Source organism: Anopheles gambiae, chromosome 2 (assembly GCF_943734735.2).
Source record: "Anopheles gambiae chromosome 2, idAnoGambNW_F1_1, whole genome shotgun sequence".
NCBI classification, from domain to species: Eukaryota; Metazoa; Arthropoda; class Insecta; order Diptera; family Culicidae; genus Anopheles; species Anopheles gambiae.
This window is the reverse complement of record NC_064601.1, coordinates 71,280,958-71,301,803: the sequence shown is the minus strand read 5'-3', so window position 1 is coordinate 71,301,803 and position 20,846 is coordinate 71,280,958. Positions and strand designations below refer to the sequence as shown.

General features: G+C 43.9%; 1 pseudogene; it reads right to left on the bottom strand.

Moving 5' to 3' along the window:
- Positions 1–14,553: 14,553 nt before the first annotated feature.
- On the bottom strand, positions 14,554–17,078 carry LOC133395132 (protein regulator of cytokinesis 1-like; annotated as a pseudogene).
- Positions 17,079–20,846: the final 3,768 nt, after the last annotated feature.

The window sequence follows — 20,846 nt, the reverse complement described above, 5'->3', positions numbered from 1 at the left end:
AACAAGAGCGCGGACTTATCACTGGAGAGAGGCCGCGTGTTTTTTTGACAGATAAAACCATAGATAGCGAAGAAATCAAGTGACCAAAAAACGAGAATCTAAAAACAGAGTAAGACACACATTTAGTTTACAGTTTTATTTCATAAACCAGAAATTCCGAAAGCAGTATCCTGCGCAATCAAAAGGTTTAGGTTAGAAGGAAGGGGGGAAGAGTATAAAAATATTCAAGGAACCTATGGACCATGTTCATTTATACATGGTTTTTATCGACTATTTCATTTTTTGCGAATACAACAAGACCAAAAACCGTTACAGCTGCATCTACATACAGCCATACACAGCCATAATACGAAGAAAAATCTCCATTGCCTCGGTCGTTTGGGGCCCCGTTGATGATCCCGTCGATTGAGGGACCCCTTCCATTTGGTGTTGTCTACCCAATATACCCCCATTTTCGCCCCGGGGGTTATGTTTACAATCAGATTTACTATTACTACCAGACCTATCAGAAGCTTAGTTATTGTATTTATCAGAAGCATTTTACTACATTCGCCTTTTTAACATGTGCAATATTTTTACCTTAGTTGGAAGCGCAGAACGCTGTGATACATGCCCACAGCTCAAAACAATATCGGCTGGTATTATTGAATCCGTTCGTAGCGGGAACGTACGGCGCTCACATGAAATTCTAGGGATGGCAACACATTTCTTGCGCTCGTTCCTACAACACCGTGGCGAATAACTGTAGCAACCATCTAGTACGTTAGGAAAATGAGTGTCGGGACGTACGCCGCCGCTACGAACGGATTCAATAATACCAGCCATCATTTCATCATCGTTTGGCCTAGAGCGTTGGAACAAATGCATTGAACGCTACGCAGTAGTAGGGTAAAGCGAAAATCCGTTACAAGAGATGCCTCACGCAAACTACATGCACATACGACATTTGTGAAATATATTCACGAAAAGGGGCTGGCTGCGATATTTGGAGGAAATTTGAATAGGAAAGTGTACACCTCTATCGCTGGTCGGTTTACAACTGTATATTCGTTTGTCCTTTTTTGTATATAATAATTCATGCAGCTCATAATTCATGCAGATCGAGCAGTTTCTAATGTCGAGTAGTTTATAACCTCCCGCAGCGCAAAGCGATCGAAAACTTCTCAAACTCAAACTGCAAACATATTTCACAGCCCCTGAATGAAATATTTCGCATTCAAAATTGTCCCGCTGCGCAAAGCGATCGAAAACTTCTCAAACTCAAACTGCAAACATATTTCACAGCAAATGGCTGTGAAATATTTCGCATTCAAACTTGTTGCAAATTTATAAATGAAATATTTCGACATTTTTAGCGCTGAAATTTTAAAATTTAAATATTTCTTCGATCGGAATCCAAGCGTTTTCCCTGACATTTCTGCTCGCTTTCTCGATCGCTTTTTGTGGAAAGCGATCGAAAATCCGAGCTTCAAAACTGATCGATTTTGTCGTGCGGGTATGCAGCGGGACATTTCCATCAGGATAACGCTTGACATAAAACCGCAAAACAGACCCGCACGACAAAATCGAGCAGTTTTGTAGCTCGGATTTTCGATCGCTTTCCGCCAAAAGCGATCGAGAAAGCGAGCAGAAATGTCAGGGAAAACGCTTGGATTCCGATCGAAGAAATATTTCAATCCTTAAATTTCAGCGCTGAAAATTTCGAAATATTTCATTTATAAATTTACAACAATTTTGAATGCGAAATATTTCACAGCTATGGATTATGAAATATGTTTGCAGTTTGAGTTTGAGAAGTTTTCGATCGCTTTGCGCAGCGGGGAACAGGAAACCTCTCAGAAGAATGCGTAGGCGTGGCAAAAAGGAAAAGGCTAGCGACACGAACATATGCGTAAAAGGAAGAGAAAATAACCTTCCCACAATAGAAGAATAGTATATAAAAATTCATTTTGAGTCTAAATAAACACTTACAATTCTGACGCCTAACTGTGCACCCGTGTACAAAGTTTTTCTGAACCGATCAACTAACTTTCCGCGACTTCGCGAATTTCATATCCGAACTTAATCTCACTATATATAAAATCGAAAATCGCTACAATGACGTGAGAGTAAACATTCAGCGAGAGAGAGAAAGCGGTGAGAGCAGAGCTCTCTTAGCAACGCGCGTTGCTGCGAAAGGATTTGCTCCATGCAATACTGCCAGCCCGCGGGTAATGAGGGCAATGGTTACTTAGATTTTTTGTTTACACAAACCGATTTGAAAACAAATGGTATTGGATATAATGATTTTTTTTTAAATTAAAGTTGCAATTAGCCACCTGATGATAAAGTGTCCCATCTCATACCCCTTCCCATTATAAATCAAGATATTCAAGGCAATATTAAAAAAAAAATGTTTGAAAACTGTGCAACATAGCTTAATTGTGACATGGCTGATATTCCAATTCATTCAATCATTAATAAAGGCAACCATACTCATTATTGGTGCTTAAGCACCTCGCATACTACATACACCGTCGTCATCGGCAGATAAGTGTGCTACAGAATATCCTGTAAAACGGGTTGTTATACCCAGGACGACGAACATGTACACTCCCTCAAATCTGTTTTCTATTTGGCGTAACGTCCTGTGCGGACATGCCGTCCGGTATAGGCTTTCGAGACTTAATTCATTAACACGTAGCCGGATAGTCAATCCTTGCTACGGGGGGACGTTCCATGGGCTTGAACCCATGACGGGCATGTTATTGAGTCGTTCGAGTCGACGACCACGTACCACGGGACCGCCCCAAATCTACTACTCCCTCAAATCTACTACTCCGCAATATTGGAGTCGGGACAAGGAACACGCATGACAATAAGAGGCGGATGTAGCCGAGAGACCATAAGCGGCCATATGCTAATAAGCCTTGATGAAATTCCGAGCAAGAAAGCGGCGGATGTTGATGGCTTGAAAGTTAAAATTGAATTTGTAACGATTTGCTCGCGGGCGGGAAGAACTACTTATTTCAGGATGTCCTTCCGGAACAAAGCACTAAAGGGAGAGATGGTTCATTGTGCAACATGACTGCAACATACTGCGCGTTAGGTGAGACAACCGTGCGCACTGCATTTAGCCGGATCAGCATCAACTGCAGAATGATCGACAATGAAACTATGTGGTTGTCGCAATAAACGGTCAAATCGAATTGTAATCCTGATGTCGACTCCGACACGTCGGCATGCGAATTCTCGCATGCGTTTCTCCCGCATACGTCTAGGAGAATGCGTTTCTCCCACGCACCAGCTCGACCAATCACGTTATCGTTCGGCACGTGGCAACGAGAGAATGCGCTATCCTGCTTCCTGCGAGAAGCATCTATAAAGCGATCGATCAGCGGATCGATCGCGCTCTTATCATATTGATCTCAACGTGAACGGATATCACCGCAAGTATACTTTAATTGCAAATAAAACGTGTTTATCTTTATCCGTGTGTAAGTGCTTCGTGTACGGGTTCTTTCGTCGAAAGAAATTACGGCTTCGTGCAAAAACATTTGGTGACCCCGACGTGATTTAACGCGAGTATAGTGCTTCGTGTAAGTGTATAAGTTATCGTAAGTGCTTCAGCCATGACGACACCGGGTGATAGCGAGCACAGCATCGAGGCAGCGCGTCAGCTAACTGCGTTGGAAGGTGCAGTTAAGGCAATACTCGATGAGGCTCGCGAAGGAAAGCTCTCTAAAACCATGGCTTCCATAAAAGCCGAAATCCTAGAGTCACTATGGACCGACGGTAGAAATGCTCACCTGCAGCTCGAGGGTCTCGCGGGACCGCATCCAAGACGGGTCCCCTTCACCGAGGCGTACGCGACGGCAAAATGCGCTTTGGCCGAGCTGCGCCCGGGAAACACATTTGCCGGCCACTGCAAAGAAGAACCATCTCCCACGGCTAGACCTACCCAAATTTTCTGGATCGCCATCGGAGTGGCCCGCGTTCGCAGGGCGATTCAACAAACGCGTGGCTGGGTTGGAAGAAGATGCAGACCGCTATGCTTTCCTTATCCAATGCTTTGAACGGTGTGAAATAGCCCGTGACAGCTGCGAAGCATTTGAAAATGCTGGGATGACCTTCCAAGACGCGTGGAAACGTCTTGAGGAACGCTTCTACAAGAAGCGCGTGGCATTTCTCGGCCACTTTCAGCAGCTGTACGCGTTACCCAAATTGACAGCAGCGTCTTCAACGGCATTGATGCGGCTTATCGACGCCGTTGAAACATCGACATCGTCAGCGCGCCAGATTGCTGGCAAAATGGATCAAGCCGCGTCAGCAGTGGAAGACGGAATGATAGTGAGCTTCGTTTTGAGCAAGTTGGACGAAGAAACCGCTGCTCAGATCACTCGCCGCCTGGATTCTCAGCAGATCCCTACGTGGAAAGTACTCCGCAACGAGCTAGATCAGCTGGCCAACACCCTCTACTACGAACCAAAGGCCAAGCCAGGAAACAACTTCCGGACGGAACGTCCCGCTACGAACCACGCACCGGCGCGGACGGAGCGCGCGATGCTGTCCGCTACTGTGCTCGCAGAAGGCCGACATGCGAATATCGGAACAGTAGGCAATAGAAACCAATCATGGATGGCGGTGCGACGGTGTTATGCGTGCGATAAAACAGGGCACGGGTCCACGTTGTGTCCGGAACTGCGCGTGCGGTCGTTTTTGGAGCGTACCAATTACATAATGGCCTTAGGTAAGTGCATCAATTGCTTCTCCCGACAACATGCTGCAGCAAAATGCCCTTGCGAGAAACGATGCCAAGTATGCTCCAAGAAACACCATACGATGCTGCACGTCGAAAGCAATGGGAGTGAGAAGTAACTATCAGGTTATCATCGCACCCCATTCACCATGCCCATTCGTTCCTGCTTCGTGTCGCTCCGTGATCGCATCTGCTCCGGTCCTCATCGTTCCTGAGCGGTGCTATGTTCCTGCTTCGTGCCGCTCCGTGATTGCACTGTGCCGTCCAGTGACTGCACCGTGTGACCTCGCACCTGCTCCAGTCCTCATCGTTCCTGAGCGGTGCTACGTTCCTGCTTCGTGTCGCTCCGTGATCGCATTGTGCCGTCCAGTGACTGCACCGTGTGACCTCGCACCTGCTCCAGTCCTCATCGTTCCTGAGCGGTGCTATGTTCCTGCTTCGTGCCGCTCCGTGATTGCACCTGCTCCAGTCCTCATCGTTCCTGAGCGGTGCTACGTTCCTGCTTCGTGTCGCTCCGTGATCGCACTGTGCCGTCCAGTGACTGCACCGTGTGACCTCGCACCTGCTCCAGTCCTCATCGTTCCTGAGCGGTGCTACGTTCCTGCTTCGTGTCGCTCCGTGATCGCACTGTGCCGTCCAGTGGCTGCACCGTGTGACCTCGCACCTGCTCCGGTCCTCATCGTTCCTGAGCGGTGCTACGTTCCTGCTTCGTGTCGCTCCGTGATCGCACTGTGGCATCCAGCGTGGTGGCCTCTCGTCTATCGTGCGTGCGCCCTCCCCACGGGGGGAGCTAACGCAACACAGGTACGTTTTGGGAAAACTTTCGTAAGCAACGAGAAAACCTCAACGTTCAACATGTCTTACACGAAAGGCTCTTTGAAGTCAGGACACATGCACGACCACCTAATTGCGTGAAATATTTGGGAAGGAAGTCTTCTTCCCAAAGGGGGGAGGATGATTGTCGCAATAAACGGTCAAATCGAATTGTAATCCTGATGTCGACTCCGACACGTCGGCATGCGAATTCTCGCATGCGTTTCTCCCGCATACGTCTAGGAGAATGCGTTTCTCCCACGCACCAGCTCGACCAATCACGGGCCGACACATTATCGTTCGGCACGTGGCAACGAGAGAATGCGCTATCCTGCTTCCTGCGAGAAGCATCTATAAAGCGATCGATCAGCGGATCGATCGCGCTCTTATCATATTGATCTCAACGTGAACGGAGATCACCGCAAGTATACTTTAATTGCAAATAAAACGTGTTTATCTTTATCCGTGTGTAAGTGCTTCGTGTACGGGTTCTTTCGTCGAAAGAAATTACGGCTTCGTGCAAAAACACTATGCTTACTGTAACGTGCTCAAGAGAGCTGAAAAGATTCTAACTGTATCTATAAAGAGTGACGGCGATATCTATCATGTGATGCTATCACCGTACTATGTTGTCGATTAAGAACAACCACGTTATAATTAAGGACACGTCAAATTAGAAGCAAAATCTGACAAATGTGGGGCGGCAAGAGTACATAAAGTAGTTTGCAAGTAAATGTGAATTTAGTTATTTGATCTGGAAAGACTATAACAGTGCTGAACCATTCTTTTCTATAACAGTATAGATTGGAATATTAGAACTATACATTTGGAATGGTTATATGAGGGGATATGTTAACTGTTGAAATTTGATATTTGGCACAACATTAACAATTGTCTGATACACAAATACCAATTCCATTCAATACTTCAAAACCAGTTTCAAGATGATAAAATAAAATATTGATGGCGTTTTAGGAAATGACCCTCATGAAATTTAAGACCAAGCAAATTTACATTGAAATTGTTCTAAGCATCTATTACTAATTACCTAACGTATGAAACATAAGTCGAAAAAAAGAGTAGAAATGGAATTCGAACCACGTGTCATATTTTTGTAGTTTAATCTTAACATTTATGGGCTCAAAAAACAGAAGGCACCCTAATTTTTTAATCCACTGCACATCAATACGTTTTTCAATGAACACGTTGTAGGGGTTACTACTTAGCTATGCTTTCCAAAAAATCACGCCAATAACCAAAAAATAATAATCAAAAAATTATACATTTGCGTCTACAGAGGCATGGAACGTATCAGTTCGATTGAAAATAAGTAGGAATGCAGCTACTGAACATTCTGTTTTATCAAAATGGCCACAAAACTCGCCAATCATGATTATCATTGTTATTACTTATAAGTGTAAGTAAATAAGATTCATTGGTACTTTACGTGCGTAACAAATAACCTTATTTTTGAACACCAGTTAAAAAAAATAACAAAATTGCGTGACTTGGTTTTTTATAGTTATTTAAGATTTAAGATTTACATCAGTATGGTTCAAAAGTAGCCTCATCGATATTTAACGATTTCCTCACCTGCCATGACCACTACAGACTCAGCTTTGTTTACAAACGAACCACATCTTGACCTTAATGAGCGAATGCTTGTTACCACCACACCTACCAGGTCACCTCCCGAATGCTTAGCCGCTCCTAAAAAACGACCGAAGCGAAACGCTAAACGGACTGATGAATCTGCCGACGCTGGCCCATCGGATGAATAGCAATCTTGCACTGCATCCGGCGATGCACCTCGCTCAGCTCAACCCAGTCTCTCTATCTACTACCAAAATGTACGTGGTCTACGAACGAAAACTACAAATCTTCGCCTGGCGCTATCAGAATCAGAATATGATTTTATCATTCTCACCGAGACTTGGCTTACTCAGTCCATACCTTCTTCGCTCCTCACTGACGATCACTATCATATCTACAGGTGCGATAGGAATCTTTCCAACAGTGCCCTCTCACGCGGTGGGGGTGTTTTAATTGCTTGTTCCTCTTCAATACCGACTTGTGAAATCGCATCGCCTAATACCATACTGAAACAACTTTGGATCAAAACATTGCTGCCAGGTGTCTCTGTTTACATCGGCGTTGTTTACATTCCGCCTAGTCATGCGAATGACCCCGCAGTGATGAACGCTTTACACGATAGTGTACGTGAAATTTCAAGCCGCATTAAAGAGAGCGATTTATTATACGTCTTCGGAGACTTCAATAAACCTGATATCAGATGGGAGCTGACTAATACATCAGAAACCACCGATTGCTCTCCATGTTATTCTGTCATGCATTATGCACCTTTATGCAATTCCGTGGCTAATACCGATGTCGTTGATGGGTTGCATAGTATCGGATTATTTCAGTTGAGTGGTATTGCAAATCAATCTGGGCGTCAATTGGATCTGGTCTTCGCAAACCTTGCCGCAACCAATATTTTGTGCGACTCAATCACACCTCTGCACTCTGTGAATGGTACTTCGGCTCTAGAGAACTCCCTCCCATACGTAACACACTGTAGTATTCCACTTCTCAGTGAGGACTTTCATCATCCTTCATTGGATATGATGATTTTTTATCCCGTACAACTATCCCACACCACCAACTGTCACACTAGCAGTACAGTCAATAGAAATTTCTTCAAAACGAATGTGGAACGTATGAATTCTCTTATTGTGTCGTTTGACCGCAATTTTGACTGCCCCAACTTTGCCACTATCGACGAAGCCACCGATTTCTTTAGCGTTTTTATGCGCTCAGCGATTAACTCCTGCGTTCCTGTTGCTCGACGAAAGTCTGGCCCCGATTGGTCTAATGCATCTTTAAGACGGTTGAAAAAAATAAAATCAAACGCCTACGCGGATTACAGTAGAACGAGATCATCGCTGCATAGGAGAATTTTTTTCGATGCACTGAACAATTATCGTCGACAAAATCGTGTGCTCTACCGCTCCTTCATTCGCCGTACTGAAAGGCAACTATTTTCTAAGCCGACACGGTTCTGAAGCTTCTGGAACAAACGGCGCAATATAAGTAGTATCCCTCCGTCAATTAGCTACAATGGCGAAACTAGTATCGATACATCCGATATCTGCAACACTTTCGCCAATCGTTTCGCTGATGCATTCACCCTTCCTGTTCACAATCCTAACACACTAGCAGAGGCCACCCGCAATACTCTATCCGATGCTATCGATTTTATTATTCCCACAATTGACGAAGCATTAATTGCGCGCACACTCAACGATATAAAACCATCTACATCATCTGGACCTGACAATATTCCCGCATACATTTTGAAGCACTGCCGTCAATCACTTGCACCCATTCTTGCCAAAATATTTAATGATTCCCTTATGCGTGGCACGTATCCTGCGTCCTGGAAACACGCGCGAATGGTTCCTATCCATAAAAAAGGCAGTCGACTTCATGCTAGTAATTATCGTGGCATTGTATCCCTATGCGCTTGTGCAAAGGTGTTTGAGCTCATTCTATACAATCCGCTACTCACAGCAGTTCAAAACTATATAAGCCCTAGTCAGCATGGATTTCTCCCAAGGAGATATTCCACCACAAATCTTGCTGAATTTGTTGGCTACTGCTTCGACAACATGGATCGTGGTACTCAAGTTGATGCAGTATATATCGACTTCAGGGCTGCGTTCGATAATATCTCTCATGATATTCTACTCTCAAAGCTAAAAAACGCGGTTTCCTCGACTGGCACATCACCTGGCTGGTTCTCACTCCTTCACCAGCTCCTCCGGTGTGCCTCAAGGGAGTAATTTGGGACCGCTACTCTTCCTCATCTATATAAATGATCTATCTTTCGTTTTACCGCCAGGCCAACACCTAATGTACGCCGACGATGTAAAAATATTCGCTCCAGTTAGAAACGACAGTGACTGTGTACGCCTTCAAACGATCCTTGAGAATCTGGATAGCTGGTGCAGCAGAAACGCCCTCCAAGTGTGTGCTGATAAATGCCAGTGTATATCACTCAGCAGAGCCCGTCACCCCATTACGTTTACATACACTATGCTCAACACGGCTTTGGCTCGCACGACATGTATCCGTGATCTGGGGGTGCTACTCGATCAGAAGATGTCATTTCGCCCTCACATTGATAGCGTTGTTGCGAAGGGAAATCAGCTACTTGGTTTAATTACGCGGACCTGTAGCGAGTTTACCGATCCCATGTGCGTCAAGTCGATCTTCTGTGCCATCGTGAGGACGTGCCTGGAGTACTGCTGTCCGATCTGGTGCCCGCTCGGCGTTGGTGACATCAATCGCCTCGAAGCCATTCAACGGAGACTCACCAGGTACGCGGTTCGACTCCTTCCATGGCAATCCCACCACGCTCGGCCCACCTACCATCAGCGGTGTCTGCTTCTCGGACTTGAACCACTCTGCTCTCGACGTAAAAACGCCCAATGCCTTTTCATATTTCGGCTCCTTAACGGAGAGATCGATTCCCCGGCATTACTAGCGAGCATCAATTTGTTCGCTCCCTGTCGGATTCTTAGATCCAATTTCCATCTCCGTGTACCGCGTACCCGCAACAACCATAGCCAGGGACACCCCATTATACGTATGTCCCTCGAGTTCAATGAAGTGTTAGATTTGTTCGATTTCAGTATGTCTACTTCTACGTTCAAGGATAAATTGCGTCTACGTCACATTTAATGTTAGTTTATAACTAGAGGTCTATTTATATGTTATAAATGATCATTGTAATACATATCTTAATTAAATTATAAGGTTGCCGATTAGACACAATGGTCCGTCGGTTGTTTATGAAATAAATAAATAAATAAACACCAACAGTGGTCTGATTATCTTTGGTTTAGAGTAAATCATTCAATAAACCAATGCATCACATACTTAGTAAACGAAATAAACAACAACAAAAACAAAATAAACCCCTTTCCGGAGTAACATATGTGGATTTATCAAACGCATATAACAACGTAGATGCACAAAAAATGATAAAAACTCTAAAAGAAAACCAACTATCATTGGAAGTAATTAGGAATGCTGCGATCCATCTAAATAACCGAACAATAGAAATGATTTCTGAAAACAGAACTATCAGAAAATTGACCTCAGACGAATTAACACAAGGGGACGTATTATCACCGACCTTGTTTAACATATATTCTAGTCAAATTCACAAACAAATAAATAATAATCAATTATTACAATATGCAGATGATTTCATCATTATACGAAATGCCAAAACAGCCCAAGAACTTAAAAAAAAAAGATCTCCAAACATATTTATAGAAGAAAAAATAATATTAACTACCGATGAACATCGAAAAAAACCAAGTTCATGGTTTTTGGAAAAAGTGAGCACCCAATAACACTAAAAATAAACAATACAAATATCAAAAAACCACATTTAAATACCTCGGAGAATGGATAGACGGAAATTTGAAGTTTAAAAACCAAATTGAAGAACTAAAAAACAAGGCCAGAAAAAGACTGAACATAATCCGACGCATCTGCAAACAAAACAACAAACTAAGCCCGAAAAAACAATAGTAGTCCACAGAGCCATAATTAGGGGATTTTGGAACAAGGGGAAAAATAACAGGCTGCACAACGACCACACCCACAAACTCAATAATGACATTAGCAGCAGAAATACCTATAACAATCAGATCCAAATACATAGCAACAAAAGAAACACTAAAAACAATACCCTACTAGCAATGAGAATGAAAAAGTGTGCAACTTTCAGGCGAGGGGCATGTAGAAGCATGGGGAGACGGTTGGAAATACGCGGAATTACGCGGAGGCGCGAGCGTGTTTTGGTTTCTACACAGTTTTTGCACTCACACAATTACACATGTGTGAATGTGTGCGTTCACTTTCAGCCTGCGCGCTCAGTTTGGTTTTCTCGCAGCGGCATGCGGGTATCGGTGTCTCGCTCGCACTAGTGCAGCGAGTGTTCCTCTGAGCGCTCCCTTTCTTGCCACCCCACGAAATCGTCAGTTCAGCTCAAGCGTTCGCCGTGAAAGGCCGCGCGCGTGTTAGCCTAAGTCCCGGGCGATCGAAGTCTCGCTAAGTGTAGAAGTGTTGTGCACATTGAAATGAAGCTGCGCTTTTCTTTCACCATTTAACTTAAATGTGTGATTTGCGCTGCTTTATTTCAATGTAATTTTGCTGTATTAAACATCAACAACGGGATCCACGCAGTTAGACGTCTATGTGAAATACAGTGAACCCTCTCTTATTTGACACCTCTCCAATTTGAAAAACCTCGCTTATTTGAACATTTTGCGCAGTCCCTTGATTTCCAGTACATTTTTGTTCCTCTAATTTGGAAAACCTCTGAAATCTGTGTCCCTCTTATTTGTGTATGGTGTTGCCATGGTTATTGAATGATGTATGCTCAAATTGGCAATCCTGTTCGCAGTTTCCTATAGCAACAGTTAAGGCTGCATACTAAATGTTCTGTCTCTTTCTTGTTTGGATGGACCTTTCATTCACTTTTCACCTCTGTAATTTGAAAACCCCTCTTATTCGACAGTCCCATCGCCTCTCAAATAAGAGAGGGTTCACTGTACGACGATTTTTTTTTATATAATGAATGTGTGTGGTTTGAAGCAAGATTGTGTGAAGCTATGTATCTTATTTAAATGTGCTTTTATTTTCAATAAAAGTGATAAAATATAAACCGAGTTTGATGTGTTTAAGTTTTTGTTTTGATTCGGGTGCACCAAGTCCGTGTGAAGCAAAGCGTACAGCGCGCTACGAAAGAAACGAGCGGGAGGGGGTGTCAGTCCAGCGCAGCGCAATTCGCTGGAATCAAGTGGGAGGGGGTACTAGTTCAGCGCAGCGCAAGCCGAAAGAAACGGGAAGGAAGGGGTATGATGAAACAGCGCGAGCGAGCGTTCTCTACAGCGAGAGCGCCTCGTGTATTTTAAAGGCAAACAAGAGAGCGCATTCTCTCCGTGGTAGCGCTCCATCCGCCATTTTTTATTCTCAGCCCAAAACAACGGACTTTGGATCCGATCTTGGGCCGGGCCCCCACCGCGTGTTTCTACCTACCCCTCGCCTGAAAATTTCGTTCTCTTTGTCTGTCGGGTAGCTTACTCTCAAATTCACCGAGAACAGACAACATACAACAGAAGTACAATACCAAAAAGGAAAATAAACCTATTGTGAAAAAAGATGTACCGTACAAAAAGACATTATCGATGAAATGGCCGAAATACGGGTGAATGATTTGGAAAAAAAGATATAAATCCAAGGTGAAACAGAAACAGACATTAACAAAACTACCATTCATGGCAATATAATCCTAAACAAAACTTTGAAAAGGAAATCAGAAATATAAAAAAAATATCTTCTTCTTCTTCTTCTTTTTGGCTCAACAAACGTTGTTGGTCAAGGCCTGCCTGTACCGCTTGTGGGGTTGGCTTTCAATGACTTTTGGATTACCCCCCATAGCAGGATAGTCAGTCCTACGTATGGCGCCACGGTCTATTTGGGGCTTGAACCCATGGCGGGCATGTTGTTAAGTCGTACGAGTTGACGACTGTACCATGAGACCGGCAAATATAAACCCGTTTATTTTCACTCATGGCAGCAAAATTGAGGAAAAATGTGGCATTGGTATTTACATAAAACCACATAACAAACGAAATCAATACATCGCTACAAAATTCAAACTAAAAACTACGGTACCAATTGCATCAGTTGAAATCACAGCTATTGAAAAAGCTTTAGAGATAGCGATAACAAACAAAATAAAAAACCCAGTGCTATATACAGGCGGTCCCTGAGATACACGGTTAATGGGGACCGAAAACAGCCGCAAAATACCGCGTATCTCGAATTTCCGCGTAAGTCGAATATCGTAATTTTCAGCCAAAATATCACTAATCTTCGTGTAATTTTGCAGGTAGGGGGTGGTTTTAGACACCAAATAAATTATTTGATATGTTTCCACTGAATTGAACATTTTTAAACCTTTTGAAATGGTATTTTACATTCGATCAATACGGAAATTATTTGGTCAATGGATTTGTCACATCAGTACAATTTGCTCAAAGAACTGTCAAATTTGAAAAACCGCGTATCTCCAAATCCGCGTATAAGATGTACCGTGTATCTCGGGAACCGCCTGTACAGACAGCCAAACAGCATGTAAAATCATAAAAAATTGCCAAGAAAAGCAGTACATTGATGAAACAATTTACAGCATTTTGGAAAAAAGCGGTAAATTAAATGCAAACATCAAGAGGATACCGGCGCACCTAAGCAATGAAGGTAACAAAAAAGCCGATAAATTGGCAAAAAAGGGTACCGAGAGTCAAAATACCATAACAAACAAATTAAGAATAAGTGATGCAAACAACACGATACAAGAAAAAATGGTAAGACAAGCAAAATAATGGTACCAAACAGAATGCACGCAGAAAGGGAAAAACTTGAGGAACTTCACTAGACACTAGACCCTGGTACTCAGAGATCCCACCTACACCAGAGGAGATAAAAACAACAAATAAAATCCTAACAGGGCATCCACACGTCCAAATACTGCCTATCTTTTATGAAAAAAGAGGAAGAGGGAAATTGTTTGATATGCCAGACACCAGAAACGGACCGCCACATAATATTCCACTGCCTGAAATATAATAACAAAAGATCAGCATACCCTTAAGTAACATGGGATACTTTCAAAACGAATTGGAAAGAAAGGAGTGGTAGAACGATAAAACAAATTACAATTTATGAAAGAGGCAAAACTCAAATATATCCTTTCTCGTCAAAGAAGAAGAAGAAAAAAACAGGGTCAAGTGCGGTCAAGACGGATCAGCTGTTTGAGAATAGGCGCCATCGAAAAAGTTAGCGACAGTAGCAAAAGATAAAGCAGAAAGGACAGACCAATTTTTTTTTGGTAAGCAAATTTCAATATTTATTGCACTTCAACAACAGTTAACACAGTTTTTAGCGGCCGACTTCAGTCACCCCACGTAGTATTGCCGATCGAGGTTGAATTGGCCACGCCAGGCGATCGTGCCAGCATGCTCAACGACCCAGCAGCAGCAGGTGAGTGCGAGAAGCTCATCGGTGCCGGTGACAGCATGGGGGCCAGGTGTGGCATTGGCTCTACGTTTTCTTCCCCCTCCATCAAGCTGGTATCGGATGGCAGCGGTTTGATCGGTTCCACCATCCGTTGCTGGTGCAGGCGTGTTCTTTGCTTTTTCAACACCACCGATGACCTGTTGGGGACTTTATTTTCGAAGTAATTCTCAATCTTTTCGTAACAAACCGATTCCTGCAGGATGGTGCTCTCCACCAAGCTGATGATCACGACCGAAGTGCTATGCCGTTTGCCCTGTGACTTCCGACGTGATCGCCGCTTCTGTGCGACCGAACCGCCCGCCTTGCTATCGTACACCTTGACGACTGGCACCTTCCCGGGGGAAACCTTCGCGAGGCTAAGCTTCGCCGTCTCGGTTCGATTTACGCCCGCATCCGGACTGTTTAGCTCCCGTAGCAGCAAGGGTTTCGCGTGCATCTTGCTATTGGTCGGTGTGGCCAGCTTGCGCTTCAGGTAGAACCCTGATTTGATGGCCGATGCCGTTACCAACGGTGTCGGCGATGCTTTTAGCGCCGAACCACCGCCGGTCACTAGCCGCGACCGATTGCTGCTCACGTTGGAGGAGCATTAAACCATCAAAATCGGCGACCCGGTTCGAGGTGCGCCCGACCGTCGACACACCCAGCACGCCATTCGCCTTCTTCCGTGCGCTCGATTGTTGATGCTTACTCTCCTCCCGCTGCATCCACTGCTCTTCGATCAGCTCCTCCTCCGGCGTACCGTACACGGTGAACTTACGCCCATGCTTTTCCTCCTCCATCAGCTTGCCGCGCCGGTTGTTGTAGCGCGTCGGGTCGTTCGATTTGTACTCGAGCGCCAACATCCGGTCCCATATCTCCTGCCGCTGCAGCACCATCTGGAAGATCTGGTCATTCTCGCCGTAAAATTGCTTCAAACTGTCCAGCTCGCGCTCGTGCAGCTTCAGCATATCCTCGTTGACGTCCTGCAAGAGGAACGTGGTGAACCGGGCACGCTCGTCCTCCGACTTCATGCACCGTTCCCACCATTCGACGATGTCGTGCCGGGTACGCTCCACGAACGATTTCATGTTTTCCCGCCGCAACGTTTGGCACCGGTCGTGCTCGGCGAACAGCTTGTCGAAGGTGGTCGTGTAGGAGGTTAGCCTGCCACAGCCGCTCCAGCTTGCGGCGCGTATCGTCAATGTCAATGTCAATTTTACTTCAAGCATTCGTATCTCCTCGTGCAGCATGCGCAGCCCGTGCATGTTTTTGCACGACGGTGGGAACTTGCGAGCGTTCAGCAGCCGCTGTTGCTCCTTCGTGATGGGGATCGTTTCAAGGCAGCTCACCAGCTTCTTCGTTTCTCGCCGCAGATAGAAAATGTCCTCCTGGCGCAGCATTTTTTCCGCTATCAGATGGTCCAGGTAGGAGCGGAACTCGACCAGTTTGCGCTCCTTTGGCAGTGGGTCCTTCGACAGTGTCTGTGGTTCTCTGCTAAGCTCTAGATGGGGGTAGGACGGGATGAAAAAAGAGATTAAACACAAATTGAGACAATTGGGGCACACACAAAATCCCGACCTTCACACAGCGTTTCCATCTCGAGCAGATACTCGTCAATGATTTCGTGTCGCTGGCTTAGCTTTTGCTTCATCTCATCGAGGCTCGCGTCCAGTGCGGAAAGCTGATCGAACAGCGGACGAGATTCGATCCCTGCCGGCAAACCCAGCTGCTGCTTGGCCAGCAGGCGCAGCAAATCCAGCGCCTCCTGCCTCAGCTCGGCTATTTAGGCCACGAAACGCTCCCGGCGCTGGTTGCTCTCCTGGTACAGTTCCTCGAAAAATGCCGTCATGTGGTCCGGCAGCTGCTTGGCATAGGCCATACATAGGTTGGTGTCGAACATTTCGTCTTACAGATCGCGCATACGATTGAAACCGGCGGTACAGATGGTCTGCATTTGGTGGTGTATCTTTTAGAATGGATCGTCATCAATGGCGTTTGAGGATGAATCCATGATGTTTGGCTTTGCTTTGTTCATACACCCCAGGGCAGCGACGGGTACCCAACGTATCAACAGCTGCTCTGTTTAAATGTCGCATCACAATGGTTGTCAAAACGGGCCAAAATAAGCAACATAAAATTAATGATTAAAGAGCTTTTTAACACCAATTCTAGGAAAGTAAGAGTGTTAAATTGGTTTAAACATTTTTGTACATATTTACATAGATAAAAACATTTTCTGATCCGTATTCGCGCTGCCGAACATAGGAACACAGCCTGCCGAAAATAGGAATCAACTGCCGAAAATAGAATCAAAATGAATGTTTGCATTTTTACGAATATTTGTGAAAAAGGGGTTTGAATCGGCAAATAAAAAATAGCGTTACATACTATGTACGTTACATACTGGACTAGCCTGCCGAAAACTGGTACAGTTACCCTATTACACCAAAAGACAAACTTATACTAACGCTAAGATTTTTGGCTTCTTGTCATAGCTTCAAAAGGAATGTCGATGGATCGCTGAGGTGAGCTGATGGGTCGTACTGGTAGCGCGTTGTCTTCCAACTAAAAACGAAAAGAACGTAACTAAAATAGTTCTATCTAACGATAATTCTTTGGGCAGGGCATTTGGTATGACGGAATACTCAATACTACCTTTGAGTGGTATGCACGCAGGTGGTACTCCGAAACGTACCTTCAATACGCGACATTCGAGTGCACAAGGTATAATTGAGAACACACTAGGCATACATTCCAGTCGTTTTCGAGAGTCTGAAGGTCCTATCCAGTTAGAATCAGAGGAAGTCGAAGTGATAGTACTTGCCACAGTCTACTTACACAATTTTCCTTGGAAACTACACTCTGCTAAAAAAAATATATGCCTCCAAAGAGTGCAGACCGAGAAATATATGGTCGCATTGTGTATGGAACTTGGCGATCATATATAGGGGCTGCTGGTTTGACCAGACTTCCTAAGATTCGGGTAAGATCCTCCCAGGAAGCGATACGCGCATGAGATTTACAGATTATGTTTTTCGGTACAACGCAACCGGTAAGTAGCCAGGGGACGATCCATTCTACGCTTTAACCCACGACGTTTATGTTTCAAAGGCGTCTAAGTAGACCTCAACAGTGCTACAGATCCGCAAAACATGTATGTGGTATGTGTTATACGAGCTCGGCTTGATTTCGCTTCTTGCTAGAGCGCAGTAAAACCTAAACCGCAGTATAACGATGACAGATAGTCAAAAATGCCGCTTTGAAAAATGCGGCTTTGAAAATCGCTTTGAAAAATGCCCGTCAAACATTGCAAGGGTTGCGAGTAGTATCATGTGCTTGAAATCTTGAGGTATTTTAAATAATCTTTATGTTTTATTCATAAATTATGTTTTTGTGGTGTTATTCGTCGAAAAGATCTGTACATCAATTTTTGTGGATTTATACAATGGAAAAAGTCAAAATTCAGGTGTTTAGTATGCTACAATTTGCACTGTTATACCTGCTCTCAGGACGATATAATTATAACTCCCGTCAAACATTGCGAGGGTTGCGAGTAGTTTCGTCTGGTCCAAATCTTATTATATTTGAAATAATCTTTGTTTTTTCATTAATTTTTGTTGTTGTTAGTCGATAAGATTACCATTTCAAATTTTGTGTTTTTTTGTCAAAATAAAATGTCAATATTCAGGTGTTTAGTATGCTACAAATCGCACTGTTATACCTACTCTCAGGGTGCTATAATTATAACTGCTAAAAATATCCCGCCATGCATGGTAGTGAACTGATTTTTCAGGCTGTAGAATGACCGGTTGGCAGCCAGCATCCTTGCGCGCAACTCAACTTCCATGCTGTTGTCGTTGCAGACCTTTGACCCATGAATAATCAAAATTATATATTATCTGTCTGTCTGTCTGTGTCAGTGTGACAATATGGAAAATATGGACGGTAGGTTGGAGATCGTGGGTGCCTTTGGAAGGTTTCACTCCGCGCCAAAAAATAATACTTAGAGGAACGACGGACATGTAGTTCGTTGAGTTTATGTAATCTTAATACCTACGATGCCGATTAACGTTATCGATGTGTGTATGTTGGTACACTTTTAAACTAGGAGGCGATGTGAGATTTCACCGCAAAAATAATCCATCCGTCCAAAACGATCCATCGTTGGCAGAATCTAAATTTAGTACTTTTTCTTCCAACGGCAACCGGTATACTTTATAAGATTTCTGCAAAGGCATGTGTAGGTTTCTACGGCCTATTCCGTCTATTGGAATGTATTAAGTAAGGGAGCAGTACTCCCAAGCAAAAGCTTTAAAAAAGGCTAGCACTCCCAAGCAAACTACCGCCTAGCTAACTGCGGAATTGCCAAAGAGGTCTTGTCACCCTTAATAAGAATCAAACTTCCCAATAAGAGCACTGCTCACCGAAAACTTGGAGAAAGAACTATGTTTGGTACACTGGAATTCTAACTCTATTTATTTGTGATATCTGGGGTGTTCTTATCAGGAGCCTACGTGCTCCGTTGCGATACACGCATTTTCTTCTTTAATTCTCGTTGCGTTTATATTATTCCAACTGGATTCTAGTTTAAATGGGGTTTCTGTCTAAAAAGAAAATTGATGTCATGCGTGTTGCCAATGCATGGGCGTTATGAATTAATTGCCTAACTTAAGGGTGTGTTCTGCCTATCTCAAAATTGAATAGCATGCATAATAAATTTAAATATCAATTAGTGGTGAGCGTGCACCATATCGATACGCACCGTAAGAGAGTATGTAAAAACGTGGAACACATCTAACAGCACGAGTAATAAATCCAATCGCAAAGCTGAGGGTCAGCTGCGGCGTTGCGTCCGTGTACGATTCCACGTTTGGCAATGATTTATTGTTGATGATGTATATGACTTGACTCTGCTATTATATTAAAAATATGTATTATATAACTATTACAACATATCGAAAGGTGGACTTCGATACAAAATAAATTTCTTTCCGACCCTTCAACAGCTCATGGGACATATCTGCCGCATGCTCACTTCTTGGCTAGCGCAATACAACTTCTACAAGTGCCTGCTGCTTCTTTTCGCATTCGAACGTCAGATAGCGCTTCTTCAGCGCCGACTCTATTTCTATATTGCTATCGTAGGCCACATACAACTGATTGCGCAAATGCTGCATTCCAACAGACATCTTTTTGCATTTTTGTTCCAGCAGCCGTCAAAGAAAACGAGACCACTCGGTATGCCGCCGTAGCTTCTGGCTTAGATAATTATTTGCCTACGTCCGATAAACCAAATGCTTGATAGCGATGAGCTTCATATTCACACAGCAGGCACTCTTCGTGCAATTGCACTCGATAGGCGTTAATGCCCTTGTATGTTCAAACGGCCTACTCCGTCTCGTGGACTGTATTGTGGGGAAGCGGTATTCGCGACCAAAGGCCTTGAAACAGGCTAGCACCCCGATATCAAACGGCCCCGTCTCGTGGACTGTATTGTGGGGAAGCGGTGTTCCCGACCAAAGGCCTTGAAACAGGCTAGCACCCCGAAGCTAACTACGGAATTTACGTAAAGGGTCTTGCCGCTCTTAAGGAGAATCGAACTTTGCATTTAGAACATTGCTCACCGAACACTTTAAGTAAAAACTTAGTAAATTTCACTTGAATTCTAATTTCATTTATGTGTTATTTCTGGGGAATTTCTTATCAGGAGCCTACGTGCTCCGTTAGCGATACATACATTTTCTTCTTCAATTCTCGTTGCGTAGGCACCATTCCTACTGGATTCTAGTTTAAATGGGATTTCTGTAAAATCGTCGTTTTTCCTATGCGTAGACGTTAGTTAGTTAGTTAAACGTATATTTGTACTTTGATTTCCTTTACAAATTTTCCAAGTTTTACAAGATGCAGCACGTATGTTTCACAGGTTATTTTTCTTATACGTCCTATTTTGGGGCTTCACTTTCTTGCTGTATTTTGATACACTGTAGTAGCTTGTTCTATTAATAGAACTGAGAGTTTTACCTTAACCTAATTATCCTATGCGTAGATGTTATTAAATCATTGTCTAACTTAAGGGTGTGTTCTGCCTATCTCAAAATCCAACAGTCCTGTTTGCCTCTTACCAGATCCTGGGCTGCCGTTCCTGGATTGCCAG